Source organism: Protopterus annectens, chromosome 15.part0, assembly GCF_019279795.1.
Source record: "Protopterus annectens isolate FY-2018-M chromosome 15.part0, PAN1.0, whole genome shotgun sequence".
Lineage (NCBI taxonomy): Eukaryota > Metazoa > Chordata > Ceratodontiformes > Protopteridae > Protopterus > Protopterus annectens.
In genome coordinates this window covers 203,253,452-203,272,493 of record NC_056749.1, presented here as the reverse complement: position 1 = coordinate 203,272,493, position 19,042 = coordinate 203,253,452, and positions in this window count along the sequence as shown.

Genomic DNA, 19,042 nt, shown 5'->3' with positions numbered 1-19,042 from the left:
ATTTTATCCAGCTAATTCTTTCACTGATGAAACTTTAATCCGCAAACTTAATATTCTTGAGGTGAGCTGTATAACTAAAAAAATTACATTTTACCAGCAAGTCAGATAATTAATTACTCTTTTGTAGACATTTGTAGTTACTTTTCCCATTACTGCAGTCAAAGTAAGTTTTCCGTTCGGTATTCAAGTTGTTCCATTCTGTAATTAATGTTTCTTCAGTAACATAATGTATTGCATAGTAAAATTTGACAGATCACATTTATTTGTCCTCTGGGCTCTCCCCATTGGTCTTGTATGTTAGACTCTTGTGGCTTTAATATATTCCACATTACCTTTTCATCTGCGTTAGTTTAGGCTATAGCCTACAACCTTACTAAAAGCTTTACTGCTTTGAGCCTTAAATTTCAAGTACAGACGTCTGAGCAAATAAATAGCTTGACTATAAAATGTGATGTTAAAATAGTGAAACAAACGTGCAGCTGATTGCAATTAGTAATTGGCAAAACTTAACTATAGTGCTGCAGTTTTTGATGAGACTGGATGTAGTCTTACAAGGGCATAGCTGTTCAATAAAGTTTCAAATGTTTTTTTAATAGCACTGATGCTGTAATTTGTTTCTCATAACTAGACATAAGGCATGTTAACCCACTCAGGTCTAGAGTTTTAAATAAGTAGCAGTTAATAAATCTGAGATAAGCCATCTCAGTAGCATAAACAAATAAACTCTCACTACGTCTTGGACATCTTAGGTTCAGTAATCTGACCAGGTACTAGAAGAGATAGCTAGATGAAGGAGAAGCTTGGAGAAATTAGACAGTGCCTGTTTGCCATTCTTTGAAAGAGGGTCGGACTGGAATGCATACATCTAAGGTGCATACTGCATGCTAAAATTCCTATTGGAGACTGCAACACACAGAAAGGTATTGCTTAGAAGGGGATGCAGGGCCTTTTGAGGTGTTATGTTTCTTGCAGAAGCAGATAACATATCCTTGCTATGGCCTGTTGCATGCTCATCTCTTCTGAATACATGGAGCTGCACAACGGGAGCAGTAGTAACACAGTCATAAATTATCCTGTTGGCTGCCTGGATGATTGCTGCCCTATGATCATCTTATACCCAGTTAAGGAGTGCTGGGTGGAGTTGCGGCAATTATTCAGATGGTTGCTGGTCGGCAGACACAGGAGGCTCCAAAGCAAATAAGTAAATTGATGAGAAACTGATAGCAAGAATAAGAAGATCCCACCAGGCATAACCATGGGTGAGAAAAATCTCATTTTTTTTAAATCTGTGTTCTGACTTTTATTAATAGTACCAAAGATACAGAAAAAAAAAACCAGCCAAGTTAAAAAAGAGTAACCACAATATATGAAAATAAAAAGAATGAAAAATATTAAAAAATATCAATGTCATTAACACAGGCTAAATGAAAGCAAAAAAGAATAATGTTACATACATTGCATGTCTAATTACGTGACATTAGAAAGTAAAAATAATAATAGCAATTGGATATCCTTAATAACTGGGAACAGTGACTTTATCTTCTTTTTGGCTTTCCTCCCTTATAATGATCATCAAGCCTTGCTCTCAGTCACTCTTGAGTCTTTCATTCTTTGCAGGGCCAAGAGTTCAATTTCCCATTTGCTCCCCTGGAAGTTGAAAAATTGGGTGTGGTGCTGCCGTCTGCTAAAGGTGCGGGGGGGGGGGGTTGTATATGCTGCTACATTCCCATCCCTGGGCTCTTCTTCTGCAATGACTTACTGATGATAGTTGCATGTTACTTATGCAGCCTTTGGTTCATGGTGTTATGTACTGCAGGTAAAACGCATGGACAAAATGTAGCCTATGGAGAAAAAATAGCCTTTCTTTGGTTGGCAAGCTGGCAATCAATGTTCATTTCCTACCGTCGGCATTCTAGCTACTATCCAGTGACAAAGACCACTGTCCAATTCCAGATTGTCTGGAACAAAAAATGGTGCTTTATTTTTCTTTGCCAGTGGAGAAGGCTACTGATGGTTCTGCTTTTGAAAACCTCACTGTTGAATCACCTGATCTACCTGTTACACCCCCACCCCCAACCCTGTCTGTGGAAATCTGGCATCCTCCCTACCACTGGAAATACAATGGGCCAGAGTCAATAAAGCCTACACTAAGTGTACACAATATGTATTCAAAAACATTCTTATTGCATTGTTTGTGCTTTGTAGTCCCTCAGAAAGATTACACTGTGTAATATTTAAATCTGCAAGAAGATCAGTAGAAAAACTAAAATTAGGAGAAAGAAGGTGTGAATTAAATCTGTGTTGTCTGTTCACTCAGAATGGTGTACACTTAGTTTAGGCATTATTGAATCCCAGGGAATGTGTTAATCACAATATCTGTGCTCCAGAATGAGCCCCAGCAATACCCCTTAACCCTGACAGTTACAGTCAGTCCAGTAACAGTAAGATGAAATCCTAGACCATTGTCTAACCTATTTTCTGCTGACTCTAGTTGAATAAGTCCTTTGGTGGGGCCAGTTACAGTTATGATAACATCACAAGGATTAAGCCAGTACTGAGGGTTTAAATGTGTAATGACTAGGCTAGGCAATATAGCTAAATGCAGAGTCAACAACTGTTTTGCAAGTCCCTCAGAATGTTTTGCAACATCATATTGTTAAAAAAGTAAACATCTGACCCTCAAGAAAGTCATTAAACAAACAAGAGAGTGATGCAAACACATGGAATATAGGGCTGTATTACACATAATGCTTGTCTGTATATTTTAGGGTTGTGTCTTTCGGCTTTTCCAAGAGACAAAAATGCATAGAGTTCATCTCTAAATATACTTTCTCTGAGTTTGTGTGACTACAGAGGCAATATATTTAACATTATGGGGTGAGCAAACAGAGTCCGCATGTCAGGGAGTGCATGGGAAATTCCTGTAAGGACAAAAAAAACAAAAAACTTTAAGTTGCTAACTATTATAAGTAAAAAAAAAGTCTGAGTGACTGACGCTGATGTACTGTTAACTCAAGCAGGTGGTTCTAGAACTGTAGCACTCCCCTCCCCTCCCATTTGTGGTCCCTTGAATGGCTGGCTAATTTTGTAGTGTATAGACAGCCAGTCATCAGTTTACACTGTTGCTTTTAAAGCTGGAATAGAAGAAAGGGCTCTGAACTCAGCTTGACCGTTTGCTCTTCTCCTGTCAGTGGTTTTGCTTCCTCTTGCCTTTCTCTGGCAACAGTGGATGACAGTGAACAGTTCCCCCACGCCTGTAGAATTGCAACTAGTGCATCATTTGGCTTCAAAATAGTGTTTGAAGAAAAATGAATTTTAAAGACAGTTACTTAAATGATACTGATAAAGAGTTTTTTTTTACTCTGGACTGTTGATTTACAGCGATAAAACATACTTTTTTCTGTGGTTTCTGGACAAATGTCCTGCTCACAGTAGACCCAACAACTGCTTCACAGAAACACTTGGAGACAAAGTAGCAATACTGCACAAGTGATCACAGTCCCTGTAAGATGACTAGCCATGTATACATCAAAAGAAATGCACTTAAATGTTCTTACCTCCCTTGGCATGCACTTAATAGTGAATGGTGCTCTCCTCCCAAATTGATCAGAGCTCTACATGATACACCTAGTGTAAATCTGTGCCAACCCTTCCTGTCATCAAGACTGCATTAAAGGTAGTGAAAGTAGTACTTTGTTTTACCTATAGTTTTAACTTATTACACAGGCTGCAAATATGTTGAGCAAGAAAACTAACTCTGCAGTGAGTCTTGTTTATTCATGTTCCTGTTGCTGGTCTTTGTGCAGCCAATAGATTTGCGAAGAAGCTGGTAGCCAAATAGGATTGGATTTGTCATGGCTCGAAAAGAGAGACACTGGTCACCTCAGAGTAACCTGTAGGCTATTGAGTATAAGGAGAGTTGTGCTAATCTGACTGTTGGGATAGTTGAAGGATTTAAGGCCTTTCAAATCTCTGATGCCTTTCCAGTTGAGTGATAGGCTTGTATTTATGAATGCCAGTGGGTTCACTGTGTTTGATAAAGTGTCTGATAAAGGAAAAGTGCAGTGGAAGGATGACTTGAAGATTTTCCCTTGGAAATTAACTAGGGTATAAAAACAATTTCCTGACTATGGTAGCAACATGATGACTGAACGAGAGAGAGTTGTCCGCAAAAGTAATCAGGTCTTTTTTAGGTTGATAGGATCATAGGATATTACAGAGGTTATCGACCTGGAGGTCATTTTAAGTCTAGCCATTTCAACTCAATGTAATACCATAGAGGTACTAGATAATACTCAAGATTGCATTTAGTGATGACTGCCCATGTCCAGGAAGGTTGTGGGTGCTGTCCCTGGTAAGAATTTACAGAGCCCCATCCAGTCATCCAGGTTCATCTTGACCAGTGTCATAGACGTGCTCTGTTTGACATGACTTGGTAACCTGTTCCAAAGACATGGCAGCCACTGGGAGATAATTCTGTCCCTCCAACATGTTCTATTTAAGTCGCAGGCCATATTTAAGTCCCTGGAGTGCGTAGCCCTAGACCCAAGGAATGCTCTATGCAGACATACACTACAATGTGGGACTTTGCATTGTTTTAAGTTTTCTGTACTAGAACTTTTAAGGTACGGAAACAGAGGTGGTGACATTTGTAACAAGACTGGGTGTGCAGACATTAGGTGGATTCTTGAATTACAGGCTAATATGGGCAAGAGGTTGAATAATCATGTTCCCTTGAAATTTATAATGAAGTCCCATGGGTTGTGGCAGTGATTTTAACTTGTTTGTTAATTGACTTGTTTGCTATTTAAATGATGTTTGTGTCTCACTGTCGTTAGATCTGATGAAGCGCCAAGAGTAGGCATGAAAGCACTTATCTGTTTTATTCCTGGTTAATGTTGATTAAAGTTTATTTTCCTCTACCATGTAAGCTGGTTATTCTTAATTTTGGACATTTGTAGTTTAGACCTTTTTTTCTGTTTTAGGTTTCACTTTTGCCAGCATTGATAAAACATGTAGAAAACCTTAAGAACAAAAAATTATGGAGGGGCACTGATTTTCAGTAACTCAAAGATCATTCATGGCCCTTCAGAAATTGTTACCATTTTCATGGGATAGGTATGGCTACTGCATCCCAGAGTTAGTTCTGAGATATCATTCAGAAAATAGCCTTGTTACTGATGTATGGTCTGATTTAACAGTGGAAACGTACATATATGGCAGTATACAAGAAGTGGCCATAATTATGAGGATAAGATCAGCGATATTGTGGACCCCAATAGCATGACTGACTAATTTTTATATATACATATCTGAACAAATTTACATACAGATGGATTCACTTCATAATCTCAAAATACTGAAATCTCCAATTTCAGTATCTCGAGACCATGAAGCCGAAAATCCATAAAGTCGAAACCCCAAAAGTGTGAAATTTAAAATCGCGACTTCTATACTAAATATACCGCACACACAGACACAAACATACACCTCCCGACACATACACAAACACCTACCCAACATACAAGCAGGGGGGCAAGCCCCCCTTCACTCCCATGTGGGGGGCTGCGCCCACCGCAACACCCCTTACTTAAATATACTAACTCTGTGTTTGCACTACACAGACAACTGCACAAAAACACCACTAAACAACCTACATTCTCCTTGCACACACACATATCACACTAACAAAACACACGGACACACACTAAAGCCCCCTACCCAAAACCTGTGAAACACAAGCACTTACCTACATCTCCAACCATCCACTCACACACTGCAACACCAGAACCGCTAATTCAAAATCTCCGAACTTCGGGATTTTGAATTTCGTACTTCTGGACTTTCGGTATTCTACACTTTCGGCTTTCTGGTCTCGGGCTACTGAAATTCTGGATTTCAGTAGTTCGAGATTCTGAAGGGAACCCATACAGATACATGCACATGTGTTCCATTATTATTATAATATTCAATAAAAAGGTGAAAGTCTCAGAAAGTACATGATGCCTGAGCACCTGAACAGAAAGTTGATTTTCTGCAGCACTAGGTTATGATGTTGCTATTGCTGTTTTATATAAATGAGCATTCTTTAAAATAATATAAGATCGTTAATGTCTGATTTTTTCTTTTCATTTACAAATTGACCACTCCCATTTTATATGTACTTAGTTGAACTGTGTATAGCAATGTACCATGATGCATCATAACGTGCTTATGGATGGTGAAGGAACTGTATTATTTATCTATTATGAAATGAAAATAAATAATATAAGCACCTCTACACCTCTCATATGGAGGGCTTTGCCCCAACACTGTCTTATATTTGCCCCATGGTCAAACAGTCATAGGGAGAACACCCTTATAAATAACATACAGATATCCTTAACACATTTGCAATATTGTGCTGCAAGAAAAACAAATGAAATATAAAATAAAACTAAAACCAAATTCCTTGAGCAAATCAAGTTTTATGGTGTAGAGGGATGGCAGGGAGTCAGCTGATCCAAGATGGGGTTGCAGCTCAGGTGCTGGACAATTTTGGGGTGGTGGCACTTTGTCAGCTTGCCCATTCTAGGAAAGAGGGGTGGGATTTCAGCTTGTGATTTGGCATTCCCATGGTGAGGGGGTTATGTTGTGCATAACTGAAAGGCAGATTTCTATTAAAATCCACCATTCAAGGGTAGGTCTGTCGCTAACTCACATTATGGTTGGTGCTGCCTGTGATGTTAACAGCTCCACCCAGTTAGCACATTACAAAAAATCCCCCACATAAATGACAGCTTACAGCATGCTGGAAGAAGCTCTGCTGTGCATTTCCATCCCTTTGCAAACCTGCCTACACCTGCGATAGTCTCAGCCGTGGGAGTAATACCATAGACACTCAGGAGTAATTAGAATGAGCCATTAGATGTTCAACTGGAATATTCACAAGTGGGGACTAAAACTACAGAAAAACTAAAAGAAAAATCAAGTTCAGTTAAAAGCAGTCACAACTCTGTAATAACCATCTATTTTGTTTAAAGAGGGGATCAGAATTCCAGTTTTGTTGACCAAAATATGTTAGCATAGCATTTTGTCATTCATTGAAATAACTCATATCCCCACAGACTTTATAATTATAGGATGTGAGAGTTGCACAGCAGAAGTAATGTAAAATGAAATGCTACTTGCAGCATGGATCATGGCAATCTACACAGGTCATTTAAAAGGTTAATTTTTCCAACAAACTTGTATCATGAATGTGCATGTGCTGGCACCCCCCCCCCCCCGCAAAAACAGACATAAATCAAAAATATGTTTAATGCATTCAAATCTGCGTTACGCACACACATATGTGTGTGTTTAAATACAAAGCTGTAATACAGAGCAGAATCAGACTGTGGTGGAAAATTAGCTTTTCTTCTATGTAAGGGAATGATGACTTGTGCATTCTTCATTCTTTTAAAAGAAGAAAATAAGCCAATTTCATCCAGATTCTGAGAAGAGCTAGCTACCATTTTGCCTTAATTACAACTCCATTTCTATACAGTTTACTAAAAATCAATGTCTGTAAAGTAGTGACAGCTATATTTTCACTTATTCAGACAGTGGTCTGTAAACATCTGTCATCCTCATTTCCATGAAAAGGAGAAATTCTTCCATTTGAAAATAAAACAATGTATTAAATGCAAAAAAAAAAAAAAAATAGAGCAATTTAAATCCACAATCTTCCATCTGTGTTTGAACATGAATTACACAAATGCACTGACATCATGATAAAATAATATTGTGCCTCTCCAGCACCAAAACAGTAATCCATTATTATTATTATTTATTTATTTATTTTGGCAAGCATTCCTTCATATTCCCCATGTGTTCTATTTTACTTCCCTGAGATCTTGAGTCATTGCTATGAGTATATGGCATTAAATGGAGATAAACTGCTTCATTCTTTCCCATCTGACTGTGAAATTGTCATGCATGAACTAAAACAGATACATGTCTTGACATGTTCTAGAGCAGCTAGTCTTGGATGAGTGTCCTTCGCTGTACTGGTGCAACATTTTTCTTTTACTGTTGATTATATTTTAAGAAGGAAGCACTAGAGTGTAAAACACTACAACCTATGTTAAGTATATAGGCCACCTTGGAGTACATAGTGTCTCCACTTCCATTTCATCAGTGATGGAGGTCTACACCACCTATTCATAAGGTCTGCAGTTATCTTAACCCTATCTCGCAAGCTGTTTAAATCTGTGAGGTCTCTATCCTGCACAACAACAGACCATCTCTCCTACAGCAATGTAACTCTTCACTAACAGCTAACGACATGTATATCATTAGCTTTTCCTGGACGAGAAAGCTGCATGAGAAGTGAAGCTGTTTTCCAGGCAGCATGCCAAACCTTCATAAATCCTACACCTCACAGCTATTCAGTAACAGGAAGTGAAAGCATTTCTTTTTCACTAGATCCACCATGTTATGTGAAGTCTGTTGAGTTCACGATATGTGTATAGCTCCTTAACAGCAGTCTTTTTCCAGGGAAAGTATGGAGCACATCCAGAGACAGATCATGGTCAATTAGGACCCAAGCAGAATAATGGATCTGCGGCCTCCAATACTTATCAGTATCATAGACACACTTGTATAGTACATGTTTACATGCATGCGTGAATATGCGCATAAGGATATCTATACATAGATATACACTTGATTCATTCCACTGTAACACCAAAACATATACACGTTGTTGTGGCACTCGGGGAGCTAAACATAATGGGTGCAAACACAACTGTTATCCATGGACAATGTGGAGGAGTATATAATCTGCTACTGTGCTACTTATGCGAAACATTTTTTAAAACCGTTATTGAATGATCACTTATGACATAGGCAAACTTACATTTATATAATAGTAATCAAACCATATTAACAAGTTCACATTTACAAACATTATGCATCACATATATTGTTTTATACCATGTAATCAAAGCAATATTACATAAATTCATTTCTCATCTTCTTTTAAACCTCATTCCTCCTCCAAAACATTTTGCATGTTAAACAACAAATGAAGACCAAATGACAGAGCAAAATGCTCAAAATTGTTCGTTCTGAATTAATAGTTCATGTGAATGGAACAAGCCACTAAAGTAAAATAGCAAAAAGCACAATCCATAAAGGCAGTATTCACTTCACCAAAGCAAATTCCAAACAAGGATAAATTCAAACTAGTTTAATGATGTTTAAAATCCAAACGGCAAGCGCTTTCACCACATAGGCTTCCTCATGCCAAATGCAATACATTTTCAATTAAGTGCTTAAATACTCAATTATCTAGTGACATCATTTCCTCTCTATTAATTATATTCATTTAAAAACATTTAAATTTAAAACTCAAAAATGAATATAAATCGTTAACAAAAATTCAATCGGCTTACTATCTAACCTGGTAAACTCAATAGGAGTATCAAAAACATATTGTTATAGTGAAAAATTATACATAAATGATCACAATAATCATATAATGTAATGAACTCCAAACATGCCATATATGAATGAAAAAAAATTAATTTTAAAACAACTAACTAACTACTAATTCAACCTGTAGAAAATACATTAGATCAACCACAGTAAAATATGATATTTAAACCGGAATGTATCCTGTCTTCTCCAAACCAACACAAGCTAAAACTTGCGAATGAACATGTATAATATGTGTGGCCCCATAAAATATAATAAATGCACATATTTAAAAATGACATGCTAGTATAAAAAACATGTACGCATACATGGATGTAAATACGTAAATGGATCCATAAAAGGCAGTGTCTATATCTGTGTATACTGCCTGTGAGCATGAAAGCACAAACAAATTGATATAAAGCAGACCCTATTTCCTAATCGATCTGCCTTTCAAAATAGGTCTGATAGGCACTCTGTCATTAAGCCCGGGTGCTCGATCAGCCCTTAACCTAATTATCCATCTACTTTCATTTTGTTCAGTCTTATTCCTAACATCCCCCTCCTAATATTAGTATAGTTCTTTTGAATGACTAAGAACTTGAATCTGTGGTCAGATGATGTCTCAGTAACATGTTTGGAAAGTGCATTCTTTTCAGATTTAATTCTAATATTGTACACATGCTCTTTTATCATTTCTTTTAGTTTTCTGTCGGTCTTGCCCACATAAAAAGCTGGGCAAGCCCCGCAGGTGGCCAAATAGACCGCATGTTGAGAGTCACAGCTAGCCTGAACTTGAAAATTAAAACATTGTGTAATAACAGGATGTACAAATCTGTCTGAATTATCTATCAGTTCACAGTAGTTACATCTTTGACAAGGTTTTGTGAAATTTTCCAGTGATCCATGTTGGATCCTGTATTCCAATCTATTGGAACTACATAGCATCCTATATAGGTTGAGCCTATTCTTGTAAGTAAATTTTGTTTTTTCGTCTCCTAACTCACAAATATTAGGATCTACCTTTAATATATCCCAAAACTTCAAATAGACATCTCTAATATGATTTACATCTTGTGTATGGTATATACACACCTTCACTCCATCTTCACATACTTTGTTTTTATTATCTAAGACCAATATTTCTTGATTATTATTGGCATAGTAGGGAAAAGCTCTCCCTTGCCTAAGAACATCCACTCCCATGAGGCCCTCAGTGATCTCTTCATGGCCGTATGACCAATCAACCAATTTTTGTTTAAGATCTAGCAACCCAGTTACATATCCTGTATCAGATGAATTCAGATGGGAAACCCTCATAGCTTGTCCTCGAATAATATTTCTAAAAATGAACTTAGGATGCATGCTCGACCTATGTAATAAAGCATTACGATAACATGTTTTCCTAAATACACCAGTATTCAAAAGACCGCTGGGCATTCTCTGTATAAATACATCTAGATATGACACCATGTGTTCGGATGCCGTCATGGTGAATTTCAAATAACTAGTTAATGCATTCACCTGTTGTAAAAATTCTTGTAACTCTCTTTCACCAGATTTCCAAATGAGAAAGAGATCATCCACAAAACGCACATAGAATCTAACATATTGGTTGTAATAGTCCAGCATAAATACACATCTATTTTCCCAGTCTGCCATGACTAGGTTGGCGTAGCTATTGGCACATGAAGTGCCCATAGCCATGCCATCCCTCTGTATGTAGACTTGGTTATTAAAAGTAAAGATGTTATTTGTTAAAACTATTTTCATTAAGTCACATAATGTGTCTATATGTATGCCAGTGAATGTTCCATGAATCTCTAGGCATCTACAAACACTTTCTATCCCTTCTTGATTGGGTTTGGTGGTAAAAAGTGATTGAACATCAAATGTTACCAACCAATATTTTTCTTCCTTTGTTACATTTTTCATCTCATCATACAGCATAACCACAAACTGTTTTGTGTCTTTTAATATATATGCATATTGGTTAACTATCGGTCTCAGCCTAGTTTCCATGTATAAGGAGATGGGTTCAGTGATCCATCCTCTCCCTGCTACTATGGGTCTCATGGGAGGATTTTCAGGTTGTTTATGAATGTTACGTATACCTTGTATGCAAGGTACCGTTGGTTCATTCACAAGGAAGTACTTATATAATTCGTCATTAATTTTCCCTGTACTTAATTTCTCTAACAACGATATAGATACTTTATTAATAATTTTGTCTATGTGATAAAAATTTATACAGCTGTAGAAGTGTGTATCACTTAACATGTCATTCATATTCAATATATAATCTTGGGTGTTCATGATGACTATGGGGCCCCCCTTATCGGCTGGCCTAATTACAATGCTCGAGTCATTCTTAAGATCTCTTAATGCCAGCCTATATTTAGCCTGCAAGTTCCCGTGCCATTTCTTATGTCTATTACATTCATCCATCTCATGTAACTCTTGTTCCACTAACTTAGAAAAAGCATCCACTAATGGATGTAAATTCGATACATAACTACTAGGTTTTTTAAAGTTATGTGAATCAGTGACATGATTCAATTTGTCGAAATTCAATTTTAGTTGTATATTCCAGGCAAACAATTTAAGGTCAACTACCGAATCTGTGATATCACTCCTGTTGGAGGGTATAAAAGAAAGTCCTTTTTCTAAAACATAAACTTAATTTTCAGTAAGGTGTCTACTGGAAATATTCCAGATCAATGACTGACTATCTTTTCCCACATTTCCTTCAAAGTGGGGCCTACATGTTCTTCTTCGGCTAATCTCTTCTTTTGTCTCCCTCTGCTTATAGAGCGGTCCCTCCTTCCCCTCCGAATTTTGGAAATGGGGAAAGGGGCCATCTCAATATCTCCCGAGGTAATGTTTTTATTATTCATATTAACTTTCCTTCTAACTACTACTTCCTCTGTGGTAGATTTATTAGTAGGAGTACTAGGAATAAAAGTTATTTCTATTAAATCTGAAATATCATTATTAGCAGTACTATTTAACTCGTTAGTAGAAGGGTTTCCCAAATCAACAGATGGTACAACATTCATTTCATTCTTCCTATGCACAACCGCTGTAGTAACAACAGATTTCTTAGTATTGGTTGTGCTACCACTGGAAACCTTAGTTAGTTTACTTTGTACTATATTGGTATTATTAACATCATTAACCACATCACAATTATCATTCTGGTTATTCAAATTTCTTGTCACATTATTATGTGCATTTCTGTTCTTATGGTAATACTTATTGGTATCACCTTTAGTTAGTCCATTGTTGTCCCTCGGCCAAGTAAAAATCTGGCCATTTTTAAAATCAATAGTATCCCTTTGAACTTTGGTTCGCTTCTGTTCTAATAATTTCTTTTCATAGAAGTAAACATTGTCCAAGAGTTTCTCAAAGGCTTTATTAAGAGCATGACTCGGATATGTCTCAGATATATGTCGTTGTTGCTCTCTTATTTTATCCCTTAATGTGATTTCTTCTGGCAAAAAGTATTCATTTAATAACTGCATATAGCGTATGCTAGTGTCTATATTAATCATTTGCCATTTGTACAATAAATCAGGGTAGACAGTACCTGTAGTGGGCATCTTAAAGATGCGCAAACCTCTCGGGATTATCCTCCGTGAAATGCAAAGTTCAAAATGTTGTCGTTGAAGTTGTAAGCGTTTCATTTTAATGAAGTCCAACTCCATTTGATTAAGTAATGTGGACAAACCACTGTAGTTGTTCTCAGCTGAAGCGTCTTCCATCATATCACTAGCTATGTCATAGGCCAATAACGGATTTTCTTCTCCGGCAACGTAATTTTCGAACCTCCCCAGATGATTGGTTACATTCTCAGGTTTGTAAGGTAATTCGATCAAATCACTAGCAAGCTCTGCCATCACAATAGCGCAGCAAATAAAAACAAGTAAAAGTACAAAAAAAATAGCTGCTTTGTGAATAGGTCTCTGGTCACAGAAAAATAAAGTTAAACAACAAATGAAGACCAAATGACAGAGCGAAATGCTCAAAATTGTTCGTTCCGAATTAATAGTTCATGTGAATGGAACAAGCCACTAAAGTAAAATAGCAAAAAGCACAATCCATAAAGGCAGTATTCACTTCACCAAAGGAAATTCCAAACAAGGATAAATTCAAACTAGTTTAATGATGTTTAATGATGTTTAAAATCCAAACGGCAAGCGCTTTCACCACATTGGCCTCCTCAGGCCAAATGCAATAAATTTTCAATTAAGTGCGTAAATACTCAATTATCTAGTGACATCATTTCCTCTCTATTAATTATATTCATTTAAAAACATTTAAATTTAAAACTCAAAAATGAATATAAATCATTAACAAAAGTTCAGTTGGCTTACTATCTAACCTGGTAAACTCAATAGGAGTATCAAAAACATATTGTTATAGTGAGGAATTATAGATAAATGATCACAGTAATCATATAATGTAATGAACTCCAAACATGCCATATATGAATGAAAAAAAATAAATTTTAAAACAACTAACTACTAATTCAACCTGTAGAAAATACATTAGATCAACCACAGTAAAATATGATATTTAAACCGGAATATATCCTGTCTTCTCCGAACCAACATAAGCTAAAACTTGTGAATGAACATGTATATGTGTGGCCACATAAAATATAATAAATGCACATATTTAAAAATGACACGCTAGTATAAAAAACATGTACACGTACATGGACATAAGAAATACGTAAATGGATCCATAAAAGACAGTGTCTATATCTGTGTATACTGCCTGTGAGCATGAAAGCACAAACAAATTGATATAAAGCAGACCCTATTTCCTAATCGGTCTGCCTTTCAAAATAGGTCTGATAGGCACTCTGTCTTTAAGCCCAGGTGCTCGATCAGCCCTTAACCTAATTATCCATCGACTTTCATTTTGTTCAGTCTTATTCCTAACATCCCCCCTCCTAATATTAGTATAGTTCTTTTGAATGACTAAGAACTTGAATCTGTGGTCAGATGATGTTTCAATAACATGTTTGGAAAGTGCATTCTTTTCAGATTTAATTCTAATATTGTACACGTGCTCTTTTATCTTTTCTTTTAGTTTTCTGTCGGTCTTGCCCACATAAAAAGATGTTAGGTAGTAACATTAGGTTAGATAGTAAGCCGATTGAATTTTTGTTAACGATTTATATTCATTTTTGAGTTTTAAATTTAAATGTTTTTAAATGAATATAATTAATAGAGAGGAAATGATGTCACTAAATAATTGAATATTTAAGCACTTAATTGAAAATTTATTGCGTTTGGCCTGAGGAAGCCTATGTGGTGAAAGCGCTTGCTGTTTGGATTTTAAACATCATTAAACTAGTTTGAATTTATCCTTGTTTGGAATTTCCTTTGGTGAAGTGAATACTGCCTTTATGGATTGTGCTTTTTGCTATTTTACTTTAGTGGCTTGTTCCATTCACATGAACTATTAAATTGGAACGAACAATTTTGAGCATTTCGCTCTGTCATTTGGTCTTCATTTGTTGTTTAACTTTATTTTTCTGTGACCGGAGACCTATTCACAAAGCAGCTATTTTTTTCATATTTTTTTGCATGTATTGTACCCACAATTTCCATTTTTTCTATATAATTTACTCTTACCCTTTTCCAAAGGTCCCACTTCCTGTTTTTATCTCTGTTACAATATTTATAACAATAAGTATAGTTAGTTTAGACTTTGATTTCCATTTTCTAGTAATTGCTTTCTCTGCAACCACCAGAATTAAGCTTAAGAAGGCCTTACTATTTCTAGGCAATTCAGATCCTGCTTCCCAACTAAAAAAATGTTTTCCTTAGTTACACTCATTTGCTTGCCCAATATTCCTGCCAGAGTACTCTGCAGAGAAGTTTTAAAGTTTGCCAATTTATTACACTCCAAGGACATATGCTCCCAGGTACATCTTTCTTTCCCATAACACCTCCAACATTTCTTATCAACTTGAGGAAAATATATTTAGAGTCTGCTTGCAGTATAAAAGTATCTATGCAAGCACTTCCAAGCAAAGATCCTAAATCTTCTAAATATTGTTGCCATACATATGTCTTCCCATCATTTCTTTGTGAATTGCTTATCCAATCACTCTTCCCAATCTTTTCTAATCTCCTCTGATTGATTTGTATAGTTATCATGCAACACTTTATATGCCCTACTAACTATCCCTTTTTTAACAGCAGCTTCTGTTCTAGAGTCAATTAAAAAACTCAACCAGTGCAGATCTTTCATGCAGGATTCCCCTATCCCTTTCACTTTGTCTATACTCCGATATCAATCTCTGATAAGGAAGGTAATCACTAGCCTGCAATACAAATGTTTTCTTGGCCTCTTTCCATTCTATTACCTTTCCCTCTCTAATTATTTGTTCCCCAAACCCTGGTTCTTTTGCCTGCTTACTCCAGTAAATTCCAGCCCCCTCTTGCCTATTCTCTGTACCTCTAATTGCAGTCATCATTAGCCCTCCAGATATATTTGCATTATTGGAAATCAAATTCCTCTCTCAAGCTATAAATAACATTCCCTGCTGAAAGCTGATTATTTCTCTCAGATTTTTTTAAAGATCCATAATGGCAGTTTTAGGTAGTATATAAATATATGCCGGTGTAATCTTCATCCCTTGCCAGTAGCTCCTTACTACCACAAATTTGCCATTATTATCTTTGTCGCCTCTTCAATCACTATTGGAGCTCCTCTAGCAATTAATATAAGTACTCCTGTTTTCCTTTGTCCCTGACATTCTGTTGATGTCCATTCTGAAATCCTTTTTTTATCAGATTCACATGCTTAGTTCTTTCTAAATGTCTCCGGTAGCATTGCTATTTGCACTCTACATTTTTAATATAATTAAATATTCTTTCCTTTTTTTCTCTACCTGTGAGACCATTTATGCAAAATTGTTAACGGAAAAATTGGAAGCCAGGCATACATAACATCTATCCATCCATGCATCTATCTTCCAATAACAAACTTTATGCTTTACAGGGTTGTTGGAGATATAATATGATTTAACATATTACTAAGTTACTAACACTGAGAGAAATAAAAAAATGCACATTAATTGTGAATCGACTCTAAAGGCCTCTGCTTTCAGAGGTCTGTGAATTTACTAAGTGACAAGTTCAAAGACAAAACATGGGTTGGGCCAGTGACCCTATGATGTCTGATTATAGGTATGAATGTTGTAGGGGCTGTAGGCAGATGGTGGGACTGAGGTGCTGACACTAGATCTTCCATCCTGGGGGGGACAGCCTAGGCTCACTGCAGTAAAGCAGCATTATGAGCCTGGTGTGCTTCATGCTGCATTAACAGTATGCTGCTTATTCTGGTGGTTGCTCATGCTCAGAGGCATGCATATACCTCCTGTCATGTTTGCTGAGCTTGCAAAGCTACCAGAGGATCACAGTAGTTAGAGTACACTCCCCACCAGTGGTATGATGCTTTACCAGTGTCCTTGATCTCTTCACTGGCCATGGTCATGGGTCAGGTTAAGCCTAGAGGAAGCTAAAGCACGTCCAGTAGAGCTTCTGAATGAGGAGAGGAGTTATGACAAATGATGGTCAGTTGTGTTGAGGAAAATAAATGGGTTGAGTCTTCATTGTGCTGTTACCTCATGATACCTGACATGTATTTATTACATCTGCTAGATGTGCCATGGCATATCAATCCCTTTGTATTCTTAGTTTGTAATAGTCTCATAATGGATTATCAAGACACAACTGTCATGGAATCATATGTGACTAAATTCAGAAAAGAGATCTGTACTAATAATGTAGTACTGCAAATAGTGTAAGAAATAGTCCCAGAATGAAATGGGATACATTTAATGGTAGTATTAAGTGACTGCTGACCAAGGCTGTTTTGAAAAGTGAAATTCTTTTTGTAATCTTGGGCAAAGACATTGCCATGACAGACTAAGTCCCTAGAGTTGTCAAATAGTATCACTACTAATGAAAGACTGCAAGAATCAGTGTGTAAACTCTGGAAAATCTGCAGAGTATGACCCATATTTTGCTGACATTCAGACTATTACTGCAACATAAGCTACCTCCAACTACTGTGGCATAATTCTGTTGCTGCAACTTATCCAAAGCATTTCCACCAGAGTATTGATTCATCATTCAATGTTCTTCAACATCAGTACGTCTCTGGAGATAAATATTTCCTAATAGTCCACTGAATAACCACTTTTAAGGAAGATATATTAGCCTTTATTTTTGTCTATGAAGTGGGACCCTTCTTCTAGAACCCACTCATTTGACTATTTTCTAAGCAATGTCTGTGGGAGGCAAGAAGTTGCTGAAGAGTCCCAGGTGGGGGCAAACTGAAGTTGTAGGGAGGAATTTTTTTTGTTGACTGTGTGTGGTGCAGTGGTCTGCATTACTTTTTGACATAACATCTATACTAGGACATCTTAAAAGGTTAGAAAAAACGGCAACAAGTAAATACATGCGAATCTCCAAAATGGACAGACCCCTTTACAAACCAGGCACAGTCCAGAAGTAATCCAAAGGAAAACCAAGTATTCCAGCTATAAAATGTTCCACTGTTGTAAAATAAAAAGCACAATTCAATTGTAAAAACCTACTACACTTTATTTCTGAATTTCTGTATTTCTGTTTACAGAAATAAAGTGTAGTAGGGTTTTACAGCTGGATTGTGCTTTTTATTTTACAACAGTGGAACATTTAATTTTATAGCTGGAATACTTGGTTTTCCTTTGGATTACTTCTGGACTGTGCCTGGTTTGTGAAAGGAATACTTGATTTCCCTTGGATTACTTCTGGACTGTGCCTGGTTTGTGAAGGGGTTTGTCCATTTTGGAGATTCACATCTTAAAAGGTCCTAAAGATCTGCTTGCAAACAGTGTCTTTTTCTGTAAGAGATAATTCATTTCCACATTTATAAACTTTGTCTGATATTTAGTTGGCATTATAATATTTTAAACTGATATTTTAGTGTGCCAAATGTTGTTGTAATATTTATAAGTACAGTCCATTGAGTATTAGGAACATACTTTAATCATTCAATTTTAAACTAAAAATGCTTAGTTTTGAACATTACCAGTCACTTGCTAATTTAAAAAAAAAACTCATGAATAAAGACAGAGGTATTTCATCAATACTTTCTGAGACATGATGTTGTCTAACTTCAAAACTGTCTTTCAGGTAAGTTCCAAAAAATACAAGGCCACGTCTACAGTTTTCATAAGACAGTCATCCTCAGCATTTTTGCACCAAACATTAAATATACTCTTCTTGCCATGATCAAATTGAAGAAAATGTTATATTACTATTGGAGAAAATGATCCATAAATGCCAGTAACCTTTTGAGACAGTGATGTATACTGTCAGTTTAAGAATAGATTTTCCAAAAAAGTGTGATAAATTGCAAATTTCTTCAGGCAAGAATTCTGTGGCATAATGTGATTAAGAAAATATTCTAAATATTACACCCCCACTGAAATGTGTTGCAACACTAATGTCAATTTCTAGTCTAAGTCTTATTTTGACAGAAAATGTGCCTGAAATGCAAAGCAGACCATGGTGACAATTTTGTTCGT